Source organism: Bubalus kerabau, chromosome 5, assembly GCF_029407905.1.
Source record: "Bubalus kerabau isolate K-KA32 ecotype Philippines breed swamp buffalo chromosome 5, PCC_UOA_SB_1v2, whole genome shotgun sequence".
In the NCBI taxonomy this organism is placed as follows: Eukaryota; Metazoa; Chordata; class Mammalia; order Artiodactyla; family Bovidae; genus Bubalus; species Bubalus kerabau.
Window position 1 is genome coordinate 97,642,400 of NC_073628.1, and position 15,741 is coordinate 97,658,140.

A 15,741-nucleotide genomic window follows, 5' to 3' on the forward strand; every position below is an offset into this window, starting at 1 on the left:
CAATCTGGACGTCTTTAGCAATAAAAAATGCCGATGTCGTCCTAATTCACCAGGCCCCGAGATGACAGCAAATTTACATTTTTTAATTAAACTAGCAGCCAGTTTTTATGAGAGGGGGTTGGGTTATGCAAATCAAATGGTTGTGTACGGAAGATTAGGAGAGTTTGGGAATAAATTCCACAAATGCTAATAAAAAAAAAAAAAGAGGAAAGAAAAAGAAAGGGAGGGAGGGAGGAGAGAGAGGAAGAGAGGAGGACATAGTTCCATTAGGCCCTTTTAGAGTGATTTCCCTGGGGGAGGGAGCCAGGAGGGGGAGGGGAGGAAGAAGGAAGCTTTCAGACACAGGTGAATCCAGGCTGCACTTGGGAGGCTCCCCAGGATTAGGCCCCACTAGGCTGATTCCCAGGCCCTGAGAAAACCTGGAGGCCAGGGTGAAAATGATTTTGAAACAGCGGTTAAGCTTTAAGAAGGAACTTATGCCCTTGATTCTTGAGGATCTAGTTGTAAGTGCCCCCCAGCTCCCTAGGGAGATCCTGAGAAGATGGGGAGGGGCTCTCCAGGGCTGGAGCTGTCCATCAGAGGACCCAAGGTGGACTCTGCCAGGTAAAGGGCAAAATGGGCAAGACAGCAAGTTCAAAGAGATGACCAGGGACCCCAGCGGGAACCACGAGGGCCAGCACTGCACACTGAGCCCTGTGGCTGCCGCTGTGTCGTCAAGGTGAGTCAGGGGAGGGATCAATGCTGCTCACTGAACCAGGCCTGCTTCTTTTTCCCTGGGATCAGCTCAGCTGGGACTCTAGACCCAGACCCCCTTTGATGGCATACAAACCCCCCGCGTTGTATCCTGGCCATGGGCTCAGTTGTGGATGAGGCCAGGAATGATGGGGTCAAGGGAGGCTGAGACAGATTGGCTTAGTAGCCTAGTTCTTGGAGTGGAATAGCGTAGTGGTCATGTGCTTCGAGGATTCAGTCTCGAGGAAGGAGAGGAAAGGCTGCAGACTTCTTCCAGGCAGTATCTAACCCCAGAGAACAAAGACTTCGGCTTCCCCAGCCCAGCCCCTGCTGGGTCTGAGTGTCAGACCACTGCTAGACTCTCGGGACTGTTGTAAGCCACTGGTTGACGGCCAGGGCCTTGCCAGGAGTAGAGGCTTCTAGGAACCTTGCTGGCTGTGGTTACACTTTCACCCCGATGTAAACTGGGGACTGGGAAGGTTTTTGCGGTGTTTCTGAAGGAAGAGATTCCATGCTGGGCTTGGGGCAGAGCAGGTTGTCCTCTGTTTTCCTTCCTCGAGCCTTTACTTGGCCAGATACACCCACTCGACCAGTCTAAGTTGGGGCCGGTCCCTGCCAACTGTCAGGTTGAGCACCGGTTTTGCCAGTCTGCTGCAAGGGGTAGGTGCTTCGGTGCCATCTTGGCAGGAAGGAGCAGTCAGAGCCAAGCACAGGCTGGGCCGCCTCGGAAGTTGAAGGTTTCCTGGTACCATTCAAGCAGAGGCTGGCTGTGACATTTGGAGGGAGGCAAGCATCAGATGACCTTTAAGGTCTCTGGTTCTCTGACTCCCAAACTAATTTTCCCAAGAGGGTTCAGTGGGACACCCTGGGGAGGGGTTGAGTGGACCTGCTCTTCGTAAGAAAGCATTTGAGAGAGGCAGCTGTGGGTTGCGAAGTGGCCCCTTGAACCAACCCCAGCACTAGTTATGTGATATCAGAGCATTACTCTGGATCAAAAGCCTGGTGTAGCCGTTCTCCTCCAACAGGAGACAGAGGCAGTGAGGGCAGGTCTGAAAGAGCCCTCAGGGGACCCCATCCCAGGCCCTTTTTCCCTTTGGGATCAACCAGACGAACCCATTAAGTCTCCCCTCTAAGGAGGGCACTGGGGCCAGTTAGTCAGTCATCTCTGGGCCGGTCTTCCCCCATCCCCCACGGCCGGGGAATCTGGCCGAGTTGCAGCTTGGGTTTTTTTATGATGGAAAAATAAAATAAATGGAGGCACCTTTGGAGGGCTGAGTCACGCAGCAGCATCTCCTCATTAAAGCTGCTGCCCCTGGCTCGAGTCCCTGGGCAGGGGATGGGGTGGGGCCCTGGAGGCTCTGGGCCTGGACTCCTCTTCCTAGACCTGGCAGGTTAGTGATGCACCCACCCCACTCGGGCAGCCTCCTCTCCCTGGCCCAGCATTCTTAGAATACAGTCCGACCACTTTTTCACACACACACACACACACACACACACACACACCTGCTCCCCACCCCCAACGCCAGCCCCTAGGCGTGTCCTTTACACTGCCCTCCCCGCACTGGTTTTCAAACCTTGACCACCTGGTGCTGCCACACCTCCTCCTGCTCCTCCTTGTCCTTCTCCTCCTCCTCATCTTCAGGGGGAAGGAAGTTGCTCTGTAGTAATTACAGCCTGTGGGTCCCCACGGCAGGCAGCAGCTGTTCCGGGGTAGCTGGGCCAGGGTTCAGGGGGAGGAGATGGCAGTGGAGGAGGGCTGGTGGTCCCAGGGAGTGGAGGGGGAAGGGGCCGCTTCTTGGGGATGAGTTGGGACAGGGTGCAGCTTGGTGGTCCAGCACTCACCCCTCTGGCTGTCTGACCACGGTGTAGCATCCTCATAACCCCGACTCACGAGGACATACTGGTGACCCCCAGAAGGGGAGGAAACCCCAGGCAGGTAGTGGGGCCTGCAGTTCTTGGTAAGCACTGGGGAGCACCCACTGTAGGAGCTGCAGCAATGAAGGCCACCTGGTCCTTCCCAGCTTTCTGGGGTCTGCCTGGTGGAGGAAGACGGGTGTGTTTACCTGTCCCACCAGGCAGAGGAGCGCCGAGCGGAGAGCCCAGGGAGTTTTGTGAAGGAGTGGCCTTTGAACTTGATAAAGGATGGGAGGTATTCGGACAGATGGAGATGGGCAGACGATGTTTCCTGCGTCACCCACACCTTCCAGACTTCCGCCAGTCCCTTGCCTCTCTTGCCTCGTACTCTTCACTCTCCTCTACCTCTCCCCTCCCCCAACCTGAAGAGCAGAACTCTTGCTTCCCATTATGCAACCATAGTTTTCTGCCCTTTTTGGCCCAGGCCACCCAGCTCCCTAAAGCCAGGCCCTCCTGCCTACCTTCTTGCCCCTCCCCCTTTGCAGCCTCACACCCAGTTGGCCCTGGAAGGAGATAAGAGATCAGAGCTTGGCCAGGGGCCTGCTGCTCTGAGGATCTGGTTATACCCATGACATTGGTGTGTCAGGGCAGCACTCAGACTACTGTACCCTCCCCCAGGAGGCCAAGGCCAGGAGCCCTGCCTTCTGCTGCTGCTGCTGCTCATAATGGTGACCATTAGAGTTAGCCCGGCATCCACGTCTCCTCCAGCGCGTGGTCCAGGGCCGGCCCCGTGCCTTCCCACCGTTAGTGCTGGTGGAATGGGTTGATTGATGTGCCTCTCCAGGTTCTGAGCAGGGGCAGCAGGAGGCAGGCAGGAAACACTTGGCTGATTGCCTTGGGACCTGAGCTTTGGCTCCTCCAGAGCTTTCTAGGCCTGGTTTACAGGAAGGAGTAGGGCTGGGATGAGGGATGACATGAGGGGGAAAGTGGGCATGAGGATGAAGACAGGCAGCAAGTGGTTGACAGGGGCCCCATTAGCTGCTAGCCATGACCGTGGTTTGGGGTGGGGAGGTCACACACCCACAGTCTGCTGCCCTGAAGGGCCCAGGGGCAGTAGCCAGTGGAGGGTCCGGAACTCTCCTCTGCCTCCTCCCTTGCCTGTCTCTGTGTCCCCCAGCAGAAACCTCACTGTGGCATGTCCATCTTCTCTAGGTCCTGCCCCCCAGGCCCAGGACCCCTCCAGCTGGGTGTACGCAGTGCCTGGAGTGAGGCCAGAGAGCAGGGGTGGCGTATACCAAGCCCCTCTGCCCCTGGCGTGGTGGTTTCAGCTGCTCCTGTGCTGGCTCTGGGGTCTGTTCTTAGTTTCCCACGGAGTCCCTCCTGGGGGCTTTTCTGGCCAGTGCTGAGGGGTTAAGGAGTCCTCCTTATTGTCAAGAAGGCCCTCTCGTGTTGCCTTCCACCCTGAGGTTTTGTGGGAGCAGGTTGGCCCAGGGGAGGCACAGACACATGGCGTGGCTCCAAAGACCAGGGGTTCTTAGAGGAGACCTTCCCAAGTTGAACTTTGGCCTAGGTTGGCTTTTTCTTCTAGAGCTTTCTCCAGGAACTCAGGGACCCCAGGGAGGGTGGGGGACGATGCGGCATGAGAGCTGGAGGTGCACTAGATGGGAAACTCCAGCCCAGTGAGAAAGTCAGAGGCATCCAGGAAGTTAGCGGGGAGAGAGTTCTAGAGCTTTGCGTCATCAGGCAGTGCATTGCCTCCTTGGCGATGATCTTCATCGCCTCTAGGCCCATGCCTTCCTCCTTGCCACCCCTTCAGCCCAAGAGCGCAGGGCCCAAGGCCAGCCAGGAGGGCTGCCTGGGAGATAGGGGAGCCTGAGGAAGGGACAGGCCAGGTGCCACACCGTCCAGCAGGGGGCGCCCCCCTGTATCTGCCCCAGTTCAGGGACAGGGACGTTGGTCCCCAGTCTGGTCCAAGCCTTCCAGCCATGGGTGGGGGAGGAGGAGCCTACCCTCCCCACCCCCCAGAGGTTCCTTGGCTGAGTTTGTTTTGCCAGGGTGACCTGTTTAATCATCTCATTTTCTGGTGGCCGTTTATTCCTCGTTTCCACGGTTACGGCCCCATTAAGGGGAGAAGCAATAAGGCAGCGAGTCAAACAGGTAATAAAAACATTAAAGCCCATGTGCACTGAGGGAGGGCAGGCGGGTGGGCAGGAGCTCAGCGAGGTGAGACGGCCCAGGGAGAAGCAGAGGTGAGAGGCCGTCTGGCCTCGTCCCCCAGAGGCCCCCAAGAGAGCTCCTGGCGGGGAAAACAGAGAGCCGCCGCCCACATCCCTGCCTCCGGGCCGTGCCCTTTGGGGGCCAAGACCTGGTGCTCCTGTAGAGCCATCCCCAGCCCTTGGTCCCCTGGCAACAGGCTCTATGTTGGGAAGTAAAACAGGAAGGAGAAAAGTGAGAGAGCGTGACAGAAGCCTCCCCCAGGAGCTGGTTGTGTGACCTGCTCGCAGGCCCCACCTCACCCTCCCTGTGTGGGGGTAGGGGATGATTTCTGACATTGTTTCCAGCTCTAGAACTTTTTTTTCTGCCAACTTTATCAGAAAGCATATTTGTGGTGAGTGCTGCTAACAGGGCCAGTCTGGTGAGTAAATATTCCTGGTGTGGACAGCCCTGCGACCTTGAGAGGGACAAGCCCGGCAGGGGGGCCAAGGGCAGGTAGGGCGAGGAGGCCAAGCGGCCCCGCTGCTGGGTTGGGGGTGCCTTCTGAGGACGGGTGAGGGGGCCCCCCGGGGTCCAGTTTGTCCCCAGCAGCTTGGGCAGTGGCTGAGCCAGGTGACCCTCCCGTCGGGGCTGGGCCTGGAGCCCTTGTGTTTCTCCCTGGAGGCCTGGCTGGCAGGTTCTCCGGTGGCTCCATGGAGAGGCTGCCCTTTCCCCCTCCCTCCCTCTCGGAAATGGCAGCTGAAAGGAAAGTCAGCCACTGAGCCCAGGGCCACGTGCCTCCCTCCCGGGGCCTCCGCCCTGGGAGGCTCCTGAGCGTCCCGCCCCACTTGAGGTTGACGAGTGAGCAGACTGGGTCAGTGGGGCTGACCGGAGGGGAGAGGGAGAGGCTGGCCAGGAAGGGGGAGGGGGGAGCAGCGGTGCCTGTGAGTGCCGAGCCACCTGCCCTGCCTGTGGCTCTGAGGTCTGCTCGGGGCACGCTGGCTAGTGAGGACCTTATTTCTTTCTCTCTCCCGTGCGCTGATCCTTTGCAAACTCACAGAGGTCTGTGCTTCCAGTTATTACTTTCAAAGTAGATTTCCGACTGGAGAGGGAGAGAGAAAAAGGTCTGGGGAATGGGGGAAACCCTCTGGCTGGGAAGTGTGTCTTGGGAACGGGCGGAGATGAGTTAATATTCCGATCAAACAATTAAAAATAGAAAATGCTCCCGCGGCACCAGCTGCTGAGGCTTTTCAACAACTGTCACCAGTGGGTTCATGGGGCAGGTGGTGCTGGAGAGGAGCGTTTCCACACATAGCAAATATCAGACACGGTGGTGTACCCCCCACTTCCCTCCCAGGACCCAGGCCAGTTGTTTGGGGGCTCCCAGTCCTCCTTGAACTCCCCTCCAGGGCCGGGAGCCAGGAGTCTGTGCAGCTTCAGGGCTGCGCTTTTCCCCTCCAGGGCCCGGCCGCAGCGGTGAAGTCATTGCCAGATGCCTGGGTAATTGCTTTAAGAATCGAACTTAAAATAAGATGAAAACTTATATTCCTGGGTAAGGAGTAATTTTCCATTGAATAGTAAATTAATGAAAGGATTATACCAGGGGGTCTGGCTGGGAGGCCGTGCTCATCTGATAAATCCAAGTGGTTTGGACAAAACAGCTCTGGACCCTGGGGCTCCCCTGAACCTCAGGCCAGACCTGCTCCTGACTCATCTGGGGCTCCACCCTGACCTATTGAGTTGGTGGGGGACACATTCCATGTGTATTCAGAGTCCACCTCAACGATGGGGACCAGCTTTTCAAATCCCTGAAGTGGAAGGGGCTCAGGTCCTACCTCCCACAGGCAGCGTACCCAGGAGGTGGGGTGCTTGCCTTGACACCCGAGAAGGCAGGGCTTTGGGGAGGTTCCTAGCTGTCGCTCCACATAGTCAGCCATGTGGTGACCACTCGCCCTGGTTGGCCCAGGACTTGAAAAACCCATGTCCTGTGAAGCCCCTGGGGCCTGGAGGCAGGAAGATGGGCTGAGTGACACGGCCCCTCCCTCAGGGTCCTGGGGAGCCCGAGCACCTGTGGAATAGTCTCTGTCCAGGCCAGGTTACTTACAACTGTGTGTGCGGGTGTACTCAGTCATGTCTGACTATTTTCGACCCCGTGGACTGGAGCCCATCAGGCTCCTCTGTCCATGGGATTTCCCAGACAAGAATACTGGAGTAGGTTGCCATTTCCTCCTCCAGGAGATCTTTCAGACCCAGGGATTGAACCGTGTCTCCTGTGTCTCCTATTTACAACTGGCTCCACCTAAAGCTGCCCTGCTCCGGGTCCATGGGCTGTGTTCAGCCACGTGCCTGTGGACTCGAGTGGGTGTGCACATATACCTCCCCTGGCACAAGAGGGCACCACCTGAAAACCTCTGCTGGGCATGGGAAGGGTCTTGCAGCTGAGCCCCTAACCCGCCCTCCCCTTTTAACAGTGAGCCCCCTCCTCCGTGGAGAGGATGGGGTGCAACATGCAGAATCACGGCAGTGGAAACCCGCTCAGCCTCCTCAAGGCCTCCTTCCGACAAACTCTTAACACCACACTGACTATCCATTTCTTCTCAGCTCCCTTGGAGAGAGACACAGGGAGTTGTCCCATTTCACCAGTGGGGCAACAGGAGGCCCAGAGACACTTAGGGATTTGTTTCCAAGTGCAAAGAGATGAGGTCTTCCCTGGTGGGTCAGATGGTAAAGAATTTTCCTACAGTGCAGGAGACCTGGATTCGATCCCTGGGTTGGGAAGATCCCCTAGAGAAGGGAATGGCTACCCACTCCAGTATTCTTACCTGGAGTATTCCATGGGCAGAGGAGCCTGGCAGCCTCAGTCCATGGGGTCGCAAAGAATTGGACACAACTGAGCGACTAACACTTTCGAAGGGAGACAGACTCAGAGTAGGGCTGCCCTTGAAGAAGGGGGCTTCCCTAGGGACAATTCCAATGGCAGCATGGAGTACAGTCCTCTTTCAGCCCTCCACTGGGGATGTGGGCCAGGATGGTAACTCTGCTGCCTGGCCTACATCCCCAACACCTCCGGGCCCCACCTACATCCTCGCTGTAACCCATGGACACATCCCTGGGCCTGCCATTTTGCAAGATAAAATGCAATTGTTGATGCAAATGCATTTTGAACTTTTTGGAGGACGCCTCCTCTAAAAGCCTTCATTACTGCCAATCTCCTGAGAAAGGGGTGCTGCCGCCTATTTGCTAGGAAGGATTGAAGGGGAGTTGAAAATATTCTGACTTGTTTCTATTGGAAATGAACGGATGGGTCGAAGGGCTCTTCAGAAAGAAAGTCTAAATGAACGGGCGTTCTCCTGGGAGGCAGTTGTGTGGCTGCACGTTTGTCAGATATGTTTCTGTGTAAGTGTGGATTTTTCTGGAAGAATGGGAAACCCTTGCCGCTCAGCTCATCACTGGCCCTCATCGCTTCTGGAAGTAATGGGGCCACCTTGGGAACTGTTCAAGATTGACTTGCTGCTCTGCAGACAGTTGCCCCTGCGTGGGGGCTCTCATCTGGGGACTGGGTTGTTTGTGTAGGTGTCGTCTGAGAGAGGACCCAGCCCCTCGCCTGGCGTTAACCACACCATGCTTTCAGGGGTAGAGAGCAGCCAGGTGTTCTTAGGAAGACTTGTGTTGCTCGAGTGGCTGACTCCACCCTCCCACCCCAGGGGAAGGAATTACGGGGCAGTAGGACTGAGAATTCCTAGTCTAAACAACCCAGCAAAGCATGCTCAGAGAGAGCCAAGCCAGAGCCACAGATGGTGTGATCCGGGATTGTAACTGGAAGGATGGTGGCTTTGAATGTTAGATGTTATGTGGCAGTTGCTGTTCAAGCAGACAGATTGGTGAATTCCAGGTTGCAGGGATCTGAGCGGGCCCTCTTTTATTTCTCTTCTCTTCCACCCGGGGTCAGGAGGTAGGGACAGGAGTGGGTCAGACAGAATGGACAGGCAGCCCTCGAGAGCAGGAGAAAGGAGTCAGCCTGGGAGCACCCTGGCTCCAGCCACTCAGAACACCTAGTCCATGGCCAGAGGTCCTGGCCCCTTGCTCAGACCACGTGGGTCCCTTTCCCTGGCCCGCCTGTTCGGAAGGGTCACTTTGGGGCTCCTGGGGAGGCCTTCAGCTGGATAGCTGATGGAGCTCCCCCCTCGAGGCCCCGGGGGCAGGGCCAAGAAGGAGATGGGGATGTTTTCTGTTTCCGGGTCCCTTGGGGGCCCAGGGGCAGATTGAGGCAGGCTCCTTGCAGGGAAGGTGTTAACAAACAGCAGGTGATTAAACATGACAAGCGGTGACATTTCTGTGCAGGGTTCTCAGTCCCAGCAATGCCAAGAATGAAGCTATAAACCCTGACATTTTGTGTTATGCACTGAGAGGTTTTTAATAGACCTCTCTCCCTCTTCCCCAGTCAACTTCTCGTTTCCTCCTTCGCCACGTCCCCCCCAACCCCCGCCATTGTACCCTCTGCCCCCACATAAACCTCCTGCCTCCCCATTCAGCCTGGTGTCCCAGGGCCTTCCCGGGCCCTCTGGTTCTGGGTGTCTCTGCAGGTCTCTGCCCTTTCCTTCCGCTCATCCTCAGGGCCCTTTCCTGTGACTGCTGAGCTGGGCATTCAGTGTTCTCCAGAGTCAGTTTTCTTTGATCTTTCCTGTTGCCCCATGTCCCACTGCACCGCCCCCCTCCGCCAATCCTTCCCTCCCTCACCTCCTTTTTTTGGGTCCTGATCTCACAGCCTCACCCTTTGCTGCGGCTGTCCCAGTTGTCTGCGATGGCAGGTGGCTGTCCCCGTGCCCTCTGCGTGTTAATAACATTTTCAGACAGACTGGATAGCTGGGGCTAGGGAGGTCGTAGGGCTTGGGATGGGATCTTTCCCCATTTTTTTTTTTTTTTTTCAATTTCCCTTTGTCCTTTTTGGGACAGAGACAGGAGTAGCGGGAGAGAATCGTGAATCGCACTCTCCTGCAAACAGTTGCTGGATTTATTCAGCCAGGGCCTGGCCGGCAGCAGTTGCTCCTCTCCCAGAGCAATGTGGGAACAACTGGGGCCTCCTTTGTTCTCCAGGCAGAGCCCTGGGAAGGGCATTTGGAGGTGAACCTGAGGCTCCAGAGGGCCAGAGACCAAGGAGAAGGAGTTTCAGCCTCAGTCCCACCTAGTCCCAGCCTCACAGATAGGAAAGACCCTGGAGCTCCACAGGGGCTTGGGACAGAAGTCAGGCCACACACACCCCAATCCCAGCTCTTCCCCTGATGAACTTGAGAAGCACTTAGTTTTCTGTATCCGTTCAGTAAATATTTATTGGGTCAGGCGCTGTGCTAAAACAGTGGTCCCGTCCTGCAGATCTTGCAGTCTAGCAAGACAGAGGGGTCATTAACCGAGTTATTACAGAAGTGCTAGCTAACAGCAGCGTACAAAGAGAGGGCAGAGGAAGGGGGGCCCTGCCGTTTGGAGGGCTTCCCGGAAGAAGTAAAATTTCAGCCAAGACCCCTTAAGGAGTGTGTAGGAGGAGGGGTGAAAGTGTTGGTCGCTCAGTCGTGTCTTTTTGTGACCCCATGGACTGTAGCCCGCCAGTCTCCTCTGTCCATGGAGTTCTCCAGGCAAGAACACTGGAATGGGTTGCCATCCCCTTCTCCAGGGGATCTTCCTGACCCATCTTCCCAACCCAGGGATTAAACCTGGTCTCCTGCATTGCAGACAGATTCTTTACCAGCTAAGCCACCAGGGAAGCCCAGGAGGAGGGGTAGCCAGCCTGAGATACAGGAGTGTTTCCCGAGTTGAAGGAGCGAGTGGGGTGAGAGCCAGGTGCTCCTGCTCCACAAGCTTCTGGAGTTGAGGTTGGGGGCTGTGAGGAGGCACGCGGAGGGGAAGAGAAGGGTGCTGGCTGGCGGGACGGGTGGGGTCCTCACCGCCCCTCTGGGGCTGAGCCCCTTCAAACTCTGGGCATCTGGCCCAGAACTTGCTCTTCCAACCACCCTTCTACCAACTGTGCCAGGCCTGGTGCCTCAGGAGCAGAGCCAGAATGCTGCTCTGTTAGCTGCACTTCAGCTCTGCCCCCAAGGGAAGGGAGAGTGATCAGGAAGTCCAGAGATGCCCCCGAGGCCGGGGCTCCTCGTGCCCTTCGCGGCTCCCTCACCCACCCTGATGACAGCTCCCAGAGAAGGGGACCAGGAGACAGGATGCTGACCTGTGTGGAGGGCAGAGCGGCTGGAGGGGCAGGAGCCCGGCGGGGCCACGCCCTGGTCCCCCACCTTCTGCACCTGCTGGCCTCCCAGGCACGATCTGGGCCTGGACACCTTCCTGGAGCTCACAGCTGGCCTCCCCTCTGTGCTTTCCATGGTGTGGGGAATGCTTTGGTGCTAGTGGGTCTTCCCCATGAGAATCTGAGCTCCCTGATACCTGAAACCATTCTCCCTAGATCCCTAGGGCCAACGGGGGACTGTGCCCATAGGTACTTAGGAATGTATTTGAGAAGCTCAGCTGACCCAGGAAGGGGAGGACTTGGGTTAACCCTTAGCACAAGATCCAAGAGGAGCCTGCAGACTGACCGTGGGTCCCTGGTGTCTGGGCAGGCTGGCTGCCAAGATCCAGGTTCCACTACCTTGCCCAACCCCAGAGTCCTTCAGCCAGAGCAATAGGGCAGCCCTGAAGCCTGCTCCTGGAAGAGCCTCACTAAAAGCTTCCAGAAGTCAGACCCAGGACACCCCACCTTCCTGTGGGTTCTCTGAGGGGGAGAACCAGATTGGCTTCCTGTCCCTGTGGAGGGTCGAGGGCAGGTTTCAGCCATCAGTCCCCTCCCCAGCCCCTCCCAGTCCTGCCTTCCCACCAGACTTGGCCTGAGTCCCACATGCTACCCATGACAGTCATCCACAGTCCAACCAGGACCCCATGGAGGACCCAGAGGCCCAGGCTTTCTTGGCCCTTGGCAGCTAAGAGGGAGGGGGTGTGTCAAAAGGGGAGGTGAGGGGAGTCCCAGGGCCAGGACTTGGCCCTCGGCCCCTGTAGATCCGGAGCCAGGTTTTATTGTAATCCTTACATCCTGTTGCAGATCCTTAATCAGCTGGAGCCCAGGTTGGGCTGGACCCTGTGGCGACACTCAGGGCTGTAGCCTGGAAAACCTGAAGTGGAGCTTCTGGAGTTGAGGTTGGGGGCTGTGAGGAGGAGGCAGGCGGAGGGGAGGAGAAGGGAGCGGGTGCAAGCACAGGACGTGGATGGAGCCCAGACCTGCCACCCACCTGCCCCAGGCCAGGGGTGGAGGAGCCCAAGCAGCTGTCACAGGCTGGAAACCCGGGATATGGGAGGGTGAGCAGGGGCCTTCATGGGGCCCCCTGGAGAACATGGGAGCTGCTATAGTGCCTGTTAGCACCATGGAGACAGCTAGCCCTGGGGTTGCTCTGGTAGTGAGCAAGGACTCCAGCCAGGAGTCAGCAGAGAGGTGACCCCGGGTAACATGGGTTCTGGTGGTTTTTACTGACTAGGGGCCAAGTCCAAGGTTGGAAGTGGTCCTGCCTGGCTGGGAGGTCTGCTTCGTGAAGATGGATGAGGCAGAGGGCCCTGGGTCTTCCCATGGGTTTGGGAGCAGCGGGTGCCCCTTATCAGGGACCCCAGGATTGGCCCTCCTTTTGCCAGGGGCAGCTGACGCTGGCAGTCCAGCCCAGCTCTACGGTCCCCACATGAGTCAGGGGAAGAGTGGGGGCCAGTGGGGAAGGTACCCCATCTGGGACCTCACCTCCTTTCAGCACAAGGAGCAAGGACAGAGGAGAACGAGGGAAAATACACGGACTAGAGATAGCCATGGAGCGGAAGCCAGGAGTGGGCTGGCTGGCAGCGGGCGGGCAGACGGGCGTCTGTCCTGCCGGGTGCCCAGGCTGGCTGTGCAGACAGCCTCTTTTCTATATGGAAATGAAGAATTTAGGCTAATGGAGCTCAACCATCTCTAATTTTGCGATGGCAGGAGGATTTTGATTGAAAGTAATTAAGCAAGCTAGCTGTAAAATTAATTAAAGCAAAAGGGGGGGATTTTTTATTGGATTGGATAGCGATATAGCGTCTGTCAGGCGGGGGACGGATGGGGGTGACCTGAATCCTCTGCCCTCCCCCCTCCCACTCGGGACGTTTATGTCACTTTAATCTCCTTACAGCGGCTGCTGTGCATTTGTTTGAAATAATCAAGGAAATATGGTCAGAAATTGTCAGCTTTCAGATCTAATTTACCTGACGGCCCCTGCGCGAGCCGGCATGGCCCAGGGAGTGAGCGTGCGTGAGCGGGCGGGGGAGCTCGAGTGGGCGCAGAGGACACTGGGCTCTCCAGCCCCCTCCCCCGGCCCCAGGCCCCCTCCGAGGGCAGAGAAGGTGCTTCCTGGCCTGTGGGCATCTCCCTGGGACAGGCCCCAGCCCCCACCCACCTGCTGCCTCCCCCTTGAGCTGTAACCAGCTTTGGGTTTAGGGACTATAGGATCAGGAAGGTGACAGTAATTCCTCACTCCAGATGGCTGACAACTGCTAAACCCCTCCACCAGGGCCACAGTTTTAAAAATACTCCTAAATTAGTCCCCTCATGTCGTCGTCATTGGCCTTAGCCGGGGGATTGTGGAGATGGGCTATAGGGAGGGTGGGGGCAGCAGCATCATCCGCAGCACCCCTCTGCCACCTGCTACCATCCCCACCTTCCTCCCCGGGGGCTTCCGGAGGCTGTGCTTACCTGCCCCGGACCTGTCTCTGCCAGGTCTCTCCTCTCCTCCCAGAATGGTGCTTGCCCTGAGTCCCTTTCATAGCACAGCTCACAAGTTCTGGCGGGTGGCAGGGGTGGGGGGGTCGTCTCAGTTCTTGAAAGAGGAAGTCCCTTCCTGCAACATGTGGTCACCCATCCAGGTGTCCTGCCCATTTCCTGTGGTAAGCCAGGTCACAGAGCCAGACACCATTTGTGCTTCCCTGAGTGAGTTGAGGAGCCTGACTTGCGGCCCTGCACCCTAGGGGCGCTGCTTTAGAGCCATCTAGGGTCCTTGCCCAGAGGAGTGAGTGAGGGGCTTGAAGCCTCTCCAGCAGGGAACCCTTGTGTAGTTCGGGGCTGACGGGCCCTGGTGGGGTTGGGGGGCGGCTTGTCTCCAAGGCTGCAGGAAATTCAACTTTTAAACACAAATGAGCAGTGTGATCATTTGTCATGAGAGGGCCTAGGTGAGAAATTGGGTTTCTGGATTTGTTTGGTCCTGACAAGTGAGTGACCTGGGCTTTCGACAAGTCTCTCAGCCATCTTGGGCCTCAAAGTCCTTCTGGTTCTAAAGTTCTGTACACATTTAGGACAGCCTCTGCCCCGAGAGCTGCCACACTTGGGAGCGCCTTGTCCAGCCAGGGGTCCTTGCTGGGCTGTGGCGGGCAGGGGAGAAGCTGGGGATTCTAGAAACAGTGGATTAGGATGAGCAACCTGCCCCCAGTTTGCCCACCTTAGAGCACAGCGGTTAGAAGTTCCCTGTCCCCACCTGCCGTCCTTGGGGCCCTGCCTTCCGCCAGTCCTCCTCCTAACCCCCAGCACGCCCTCCCTGCCCCTGACACTGGGTAACTCAGACGGCCTCCTCTGGCCAGGGCGTTGGAGCCCCTGTCATTCTTTGCAGCCTGGCTCCTGAGCAGAGCAGCTGCGCACTTGGGAAGTGTCACTCTCCCCTCACCAAGAGTCCTTCATCTTGGGGCAAGGGGTGGAGCCCCAAAGAACTGTGCCTGGGAAAGAGGGAGAGGGAAAGCGGCTGGCTCTTCTCCATGTCTTTGGGGCAAAGTTTGTGCCCAGATCCCGGGCAGCACTGAGAGCCTTGGGGCCCTATCCTCCCTGGCCGGCTGGGTCTGCAGGGGCCTTGCAGGGAGGCAGCAGCATGGCCAGGCACCATGAAGGCCCAGCCTGGGCGAGTTCCTGCCCTCTCTGCATGCCAGCAGCCCGGGAACCTGATCCCAGGAGACATGAGGCTGGAGAGAACCTCTCAGTTCAGCCCAGCATCTCGCCTCCATGCACGGCTTGCAGCCGCTCCCGTCAGCCCCTGCAGCTATGATGTGGAGGAATCAGCAGGGGAGCTGGTGCCAGGACCTGGTAGGGCTGCTTGCCTGGGGCCAGAGGCTGCATTCCGGGCTTGATGTTCGTCCAGGCTGTCCATGGTGGGCACCAGGGTGGAGGGAGGCTATGGCAGAACTGGGATCCCCAGGCAGGCGGGAGGGCAGGTTGGCTCACGGAGACCCAAGGGAGATGGAGAAGGCCAAGAGAAGGGTGGAGACTGCTGTCATGGTCCTCATGGTGGCCCCACACTGGACTGTTTGCTCTGCTCTCGTGGGGAGAACCTGAGTTGGGGATGTCATACTGAAAAACACTTTGGAGAACTAACGTTCTGTGGTGAGAACAGTGACTGCAGAGAGGCTCTCCTTGGAGAGGAAGGGCTGGCGAGGGCAGCAAGACTGGCCGTGAGCTCTGGGTTAAAAGAGGACAGCCTGCGAGAGCACCCAGCAACACAGCCTGTGATGGCCAGGGCCTGGGGAGTCGGGAAGAAGTGAGAGGGCAGCCTGGGGGCTGGTGTGTCCAGGGACCGCCCAGTAGTACTTTGGTACCCATCGCCTGGTCAGCGTGGGATAACACGCGTGCACTGTGCCCACTCACCGTTCCTGCGGTCCCTCCTTCCCCAACTCCCAAGTCATTGAGAAAACAGTACCAAGCTCACTGGCCTCGTCCAGGTGGAGGCCCTCCTCTCTGGTTCTCTGCTGTCCCCTTGCCCCATCCCTCAGGATCTCTGTCTGCCCCCAGCCCAGGTGTCTAAGCATCTAGGTAGAATTTATGGAGGTAGAACAGGAGAGGCGAAAGATGAGTGGCCTGGCCTTAGGCCAGCCCCCCAGGGCTGGCTCCCTGAGGACCTTTGCAAATCAAGGGCCCACCAGTGGGGCCCACTTTGGCCTAGCCAGCCGGGT

At 57.7% G+C, this 15,741-nt stretch overlaps 1 protein-coding gene across 6 annotated transcripts in view; it reads left to right on the plus strand.

Moving 5' to 3' along the window:
- CASZ1 (castor zinc finger 1) overlaps positions 1 to 15,741 on the plus strand; it is a 155,579-nt gene that overhangs the window by 101,664 nt on the left and 38,174 nt on the right. The window contains exon 1 of one of the 6 annotated variants that reach the window (XM_055582341.1): positions 332 to 5,653. The exons of the other annotated variants lie outside the window; for them this stretch is intronic. The gene's annotated coding sequence lies outside the window, so the exon portion shown is untranslated. Of the gene's footprint in view, positions 1 to 331; positions 5,654 to 15,741 lie in introns of those variants that run through there. 6 annotated transcript variants of the gene reach the window in all.